The sequence below is a fragment of the Populus trichocarpa genome, chromosome 4, assembly GCF_000002775.5.
Source record: "Populus trichocarpa isolate Nisqually-1 chromosome 4, P.trichocarpa_v4.1, whole genome shotgun sequence".
Classification (NCBI taxonomy): Eukaryota; Viridiplantae; Streptophyta; class Magnoliopsida; order Malpighiales; family Salicaceae; genus Populus; species Populus trichocarpa.
Window position 1 is genome coordinate 16,476,984 of NC_037288.2, and position 7,409 is coordinate 16,484,392.

Genomic DNA, 7,409 nt, shown 5'->3' on the forward strand with positions numbered 1-7,409 from the left:
CCATTTCAATTACTTTCTATTGGTAAAATTACTCGAACACTAAATTGTCGTGTTATATTTGACTCTCAACAAGTTCTTTTTCAGGACCTTGCCACCAAGAAGACGATTGGTGAAGGTTTCTTTTTCAAAGGGCTTTATTATTTTTCAAGTCATCCTCAGAACAACGGGTACCATCAAGTTTCTGCTCTTTCTTCGTTTCATCAAGAGCAACTTTTATGGCACCAACGCTTAGCTCACCCCTCAGACATTGTCCTCACCAAATTAATGCCCAATTTGGATTTAAAAAATATTCCATGTGATACTTGTCATTTGTCTAAGTCTACCAGACTTCCCTTTATGCTTTCATCATCTAAATCAAATAAGATGTTTGATATTGTTCACTCTAATGTTTGGGGACCAACTATTGAATCTTTTGATGGCTACAAATATTTTGTCTCCTTTGTTGATGATTTCTCTCGTGTTACTTGGATTTATCTCTTAAAATTCAAAAGTGAAGTTATGCATGTTTTTCAAAATTTTCATATGCTGGTCATGACTCAATTTTCTACGAAAATAAAAATTCTCCGATCTGATAATGGCACTGAATTCATGTTTAAACATATGACACAATATCTAGCTTCTCATGGCATTTTACATCAGTCGAGCTGTGTTGGCACACCTCAACAAAATGGGGTAGTTGAACGTAAAAATAGAGACTTATTGGAAAAAACTAGAGCTTTAATGCTACACATGCATGTTCCTAAAACGTTTTGGTCTCACGGAGTGTTATCTGGTGCATATCTAATCAATCGGCTTCCTAGTCGAGTATTACAGTTTAAATCACCTCTTGAAGTCTTGCAGAAACAGCCTCCTAATCTATCTCATTTACGAGTGTTCGGCTGCACCTGTTTTGTTCATATACAAAACTTACATCGGGACAAACTTGATCCAAGGGCTGCTAAGTGTGTTTTCTTGGGATACTCCTCAACACAAAAGGGGTATAAATGTTACCATCCTCCTTCTAAAAAATTGCTCATATCAAAAGACGTCCGATTTGAAGAAAGCTCCTTATACTTCAAAAACGAGAATCAACAAGATGACTTGAAAGAATTATTTCCTCTGTTGAATGCCACTACAGACTTGGCCTCATCTGTAGATAGATTGGCTGTTGCAAACGACTCTTCCTCCTTCTCTGATGTTATGGCTACTGATGAAGGGGGTGCCAGCCCTGTTAATACACATTTTGAACACAAAACTACAGACTCTCAAGCCGATGAGAGTAGCGATCATAACAGACACTTGTCCACTACAGCTACAGATATACACTCTGACTCAAGAGTTGTCATTCCTAATATCTCAGACTCTGGGGATGGTTCTGCTAATCAATCCCCTCAGCCGCACCCTTCTGTCATTCCTATTACCACGGATTCTGAGGAAGTTTCTGAGAGTGAGTCTGCTAATCACTCTCCATTTCCACAGCCTCGTAGAAATCCAACCCGTCACCGTGCTCCTCCAACAAGGCTACAAGACTTTGTCACCTATGCTGCAAGACATCCTATATCTAATTACCTTACATATCAACATCTCTCAACTGAACATACTGCCTTCCTTATTGCTATCTCTGATGTGCATGAACCACAAAATTTTCAGGAGGCAAACTCAAAAGATGAATGGCAGCAAGCTATGCACGATGAGTTGCAAGCTCTTGATCAGAATAACACCTGGAGTGTTGTAAGACTCCCCAAAGATAAACATGCTGTGGGCAGTCGCTGGGTGTATAAAACCAAGTTTAACTCAGATGGATCTATTGAGAGATACAAGGCGCGCCTTGTGGCTCAGGGCTATACTCAAACCTTTGGCATAGATTACAAAGAAACGTTCGCACCTGTTGCGAAAATGAACACTATTCGCGTTCTACTTTCAGTAGCTGTGAATAATAGATGATTGATGTGTCAAATGGATGTCAAGAATGCTTTCTTGCATGGAAACCTTGAGGAAGAAGTCTACATGAAATTGCCTTATGGTCACCCTCAAAGTTCAGACCCTAATTTAGTGTGTCGGCTTCACAAATCTATTTATGGGCTGAAGCAATCTCCACGAGCTTAGCATGCACAATTGAGTGCTGTTTTTGAAGACAATGGCTTCAAACGAAGTAATGCAGACTCCTCCTTATTTATCCAACTCGGGCCAACAACAAAAGTAATGGTTTTTGTCTATGTTGATGACCTTATTATTGTAGGAAACGATGGTAACACAATATCTCATCTCAAGGCTACTCTGCAAAAACATTTTCCTATTAAAGACTTTGGCAGTTTGAAATACTTTCTTGGGATTGAAATGGCTGTTTCGCACAAAGGATTATTCCTTAATCAACGCAGGTATATTCTTGATTTACTTAAGGATGCCAAGATGACAGATGCCAAACCTGCTCCTACTCCATTGGATAGTAAATTGAAGCTTGAAACAACTAGTGAACCTCTTCGGTCTATCAATTACTATCAACATCTTGTTGGCAGACTCATTTATCTTACTATTACACGACCTGATATCACCTACGCAGTGAGCCTTGTTAGTCAGTTCATGCATGCTCCTACAGTTTTTCACCTGTGCCTTGTTAAGCGAATTTTGCGTTATCTAAAAGGTTCTGCTGGTCGTGGAATTGTTATGACTAATCATGGTCATACTCAGATTACTGGATATAGTGACTCTGATTGGGTAGGTAATGCTATTGATCGCAAATCAACTACTGGTTTTTGCATGTTTGTTGGTGGTAATCCGGTCTCCTGGCGAAGTAAAAAACAACATGTTGTTGCACGCTCTAGTGCCGAAGCTGAATATCATGCGATGGCGTCCGCAACTTGTGAATTAATTTGGCTTAAAGGTCTTCTGTCAGATCAAGGATTTTGTAGCGGTACTCCAATGACTCTGTTTTGTGACAATCAAGCTGCCATGCATATTGCAGCTAATCCTGTGTTCCATGAAAGAACCAAACACATTGAAGTTGATTGTCATTTTATTCATCAACAAGTTCAATCACAGATTATCAAACCATGTTACACTCGCAGTTACGATCAATTGGCTGATGTATTTACAAAGGTTCTAACTTCAGCTCACTTCCATCGTCTGCTATCCAAGCTTGGCTCAATCAACCCCCTTGATCCAGCTTGAGGGGGAGTATTGAAAGAAGGACAACAAACTCCTACTCCAACACGGATTGCAAATCCTCCTGCAATTTAGATTGTAGAATCAGACCTTAACACAGCTTCCAGAGTTTTAGTTTAACTCCAACACAAGTTGCAGAGCTTCCCTCCTACTGCAATGTTACGTTGCCCTGCATACAATTGTTAGGATAATAGTTAATAGAGATAGACTTTGATTTGATCATAAACATAGCTTCATCTACTGTAACAGAAAGTGTATATATACCCCTGTTGCTGTAACAGAAGATTACGAATAAATATTCTTCTTTCCTTTTATTTCTTCACACTTCTCTATACTCTTTTCCTGATTTCTTTTGGTGATGGATTTTCTCATGTAAAAGTTTGATTTCCCTACTTTTTGCCTTTTGTTTTCGCTGCACTTCTGCTTTTTTATTCCTCTTGGTTATCTGTTTTATTTTTTATTTTTGCTTCACAGGATCCAGTGTCCTTTGTGGTCCTCCTCAACATTTTAAGTCGTTTTTGCTGTTGTCTTTGTCGGCCCCTTTCAAGGTAAGTGTGTTAGGCCATTTTCACTCCGATTTTTTTTTTTGCTCTGATGCTGGAATTTTGAGTTTTTTTCTAGCTTTTTTCGCTGATTTTCTTTGAATTATCCTTCCTGTTGTGAACCGATGCTTTGTTTCATAATTCATTGCTTATTCTTTGCTGGTATGGGAGTTTCAGAGTAGACGTGTGTTGCTCCTTGCTGCAAGATATATACTTTCTAAAATGATTTTTTTTGAACTCCTGCTTGAGCTGCTGTGAGAGGTTATTTGAGAAAATACATTTCAGATTGAGAGGTGTGAGCGTCATAGGAAAACAGTCAGTTAAAAGGTTTCCCTTATGGATGGTAGTGGCTAGGTTGGCTGATGCATTGATCTAGTCTCTGTAAATGTTGTTATAAGATTGGTTTATGACGTCTGACCCGTTGCTTACTCCTTTTAATACAGAAATGATTCAGTCAATTGAAACAAGAAAACGCAGGATTGCGTCCCAAGTTTTTGACATTATAGGGGGGAACTGCATGCTTAGTTGAGGAAATTGCCCTGAGATTGGTGGCCTAGAGTGTTTAAATTCATCTTGATTAAGATTCAGCCATTAAAAGCAACAAGGTTATGACTTTTATGTTGGACCGAAGGGGATAGGATCTTTTATTGTGAAGTTAATACATGGAATAGACATGGATATGAATTTTTTTTTTCATTTATCATTTTTGCTGACTTAGCTACCTTTCAAAGTTAGCTGAATGTTGGGGTTCCTTTGCTTTTATTGGTTTTCTCCAAACATTTAAGGTGATGCATGTAGGTTTGCGCATTTTCGAAAATTTGCGAATTATTTCTACATTTAGAGTCCACTTAGGGGAGCCTTGAATTCAGGGAATAGGGACTGGCTCATCATCTCCTTATCCGCTGAGAGGTCATGGTGTTTGTTACTTTTTTTACAACATTACATCAGAAGTTCACGAGGGACTGTTGATTGGATGTCCCGAGACCTGTTACCACTCTTGCTTTATTTTATTTTTTTGTCTTTGATAAAACCATTACCTTTGGCTGCATTTCATCACCTGTGCAAATCCTGTGACACTGTCTCAGGTGTTTTCCGTTACATGGGACAATGATGTTGTTGTTCCATCTTACACAATAAAGGGCATGGCTGGTTGTTGTAGGGAAATCTATTTTGCTTATCTTTCCCTACTGCCTCTATCTTCTACTTTGTTGCAATCTGTCCTTGCGGTTGTCACAGCTGCAGCTGGCACTTTGGCCTCCTGTTTTTTTCCCAACCAGCAGCAATTTCTTAGCTACTGAAAACTCTGCTCCCTTTTGGATGGTCCCATTACATGATCGTTTTCTTTTAGTTGTTCTGTTGTGGTTTCTCATTCTTTTTAGCTTCATTTTTCCTTGCCTTTCTTTGATTTGTTTTGTAGGCTGTAATTTTCCCAGTTTTCCATAGATGTCCATTAGTTTTGGGATTTGTTATGGTGTTTACACATCCACTCGGGGTTTCTGTTGAGAATGGAACATTGCTGTCAATGCGTAGGTTGTCGTTGTTATTTTATTGTCAGAGCTGTTTCAGCAGCATGTTCTGACCTGCTTCTAAGAATGTTAGACCACATCGAGCTGTTGATTCCCCCCCCTGCAATTTCCGGCCTTTTATGGCAGTTTCAAGCCTTTGGAATTTGATGAATTCTCATTACTTCTTTACACAATTCAGGTCTCTCAGACTTCTTTCAATCAACAGCCATGAAAAAAAGAAGAAGTTATTCACCTTGCGATTTGGTTTTTGGATCTCAATTTATATTAATGCTTGCTATTTAGATATACACTGTTTATGCAAGCTTTTGGCTTTTTTTTCCAGCTCATCTTGATTTTTTTATTTGGATCTCATGACTTTTTAACTCCAACTTTTTTTTTCCCACTGTCTCACCATGTTTTCTCAGCGACAGGCGTTTGGGTTATCAGGTTTCCTGCTCCCCTTCTCAAGGTACCTCAGGTTTTTTTCCTTAGAGCTTATAGGTCCTCTCTTTTTTTTCTCAGATGTATGTTGTTCTTTCTGTGTCATAATTGCGTCTGCTTGGTTCCTTTATACATGCCTTTCTACACATGCTCAATGCAATGTTATTTTATATTGCTCTACGTTGACTTTTTTTCTTTTTCTTGAATTTCATTTCTTCTTTGTTTGTTGTTTTGCACGCCTAACCTCTGTTTAGTGCTCCTTATTTTCCTGTTTTTTTCAATGTTGTATACCTTCTTACTTTCTCTGCTTCTCTCCCTTATTTTCCATTCACAGCCTTTTACTATAGTATTTGGTTTTTCGTCTCTGATAAAAGATCACGACTTGATGTGTTGCCTCCATTAGTTGATCTTTAATTTGTCTGCTTACTTGGCTTGTTTAGCAATCTTACCAAGTACATTTCCTTTGTTTTTTTTCCCTGCGCAACTCTTTTTTTTCTCTCCCGTTTCATGAATCAAACATTCTATTTCGGTTTTTCCCCCTGCTATCATAAGGTGCTGTTTGCGCTAGGTTTCATGTTTAACCCAATTTCAATGACTACTCAAGAAAAGAGAAGAGAGTTGTCTTATAGATTCACTTGAAATGCTTTGTTTGAAGGATATTTTCATGTTGTTGCTTATGTTAGAGTCAGAACAAGTTAAGCACTTAAGCCTCTCAAAATTGAAGAATGAAAGACTGCACCTAAAGCTGGTTTATATATCAAACCATTACAATAGAAAACAGAAAAATATGCAACCCGCGTTTAATACTCCTACAGTCGCTATTACAACTGCCCTTATCTAACATTTCAGCTACCCTTATCGTTTCTTTAAATTTTGTTTAGGATTGTTTTATTAATATGTAGATTTCGGTAACATGACTTAAAAGTGTCGTTATTGCAATGCTCTTTTCTGGTGTCAAGAAATGCTTGTGGGTTCATCACAAACAAAGCCACTTTTCTCTCTTTGCTGTTTAAATGGGAAAATCAAATTGCCTTCTCCACGCCCAACTCTAGAGCTTCTTGATTGCCAAAAGGTTTTATGATAACATCCATGCATATAACTCAAAGTTTGTTTTTACTTTAATGGGCACTAACATTGACCACTCGGTTAATAAACGTCCAAGACCATATGTCTTTAAAATAAATGGTCATTGCCATCATCTTATGGGTTCCTTTTGCTCAATGATGAGGAAACACCGAAATTTGCTCAACTTTATATCTATGACATAAGAAATGAGGTCAAAAATCGACTTGCGCCGTTTGTCTGTGGCTCTGCAACATCGTCCCTTGACAATGACATTGTTCATGGGTTTATGAATATACTTGATAATACATATGATCTTGCTAGAATCTTTTGTTATGCAAGAGAGCGCTTGGGTTTTGGCCCTGTCTCTGATTATAAACTTTGTTTGCTTGGTAAAAGAGACAGTGACTCTCGACAGTACGATGATCGTTCATCAAATGATATTGGAGGACTAATTGTTGGGGACATTGGATAATTCTTCTTTGAATGTGACATTATCATTGAAAACTTGTGGTTTTCTTAAAAAGATCTCCAAATTACATTTGAAATTAATAGCCTTGTAGTACTTATTATTGTTCCCTTATGGTGAAAACAAGTTTGATTGTAACAATTCATATACAAGCCAAGAGCATCGACGAGCAAGAAAACGATAAAGGGACATGAAGATAATTGATCACTGAATCCAAGGAAAATCAGTCACAGTAATCTGACGATAAAA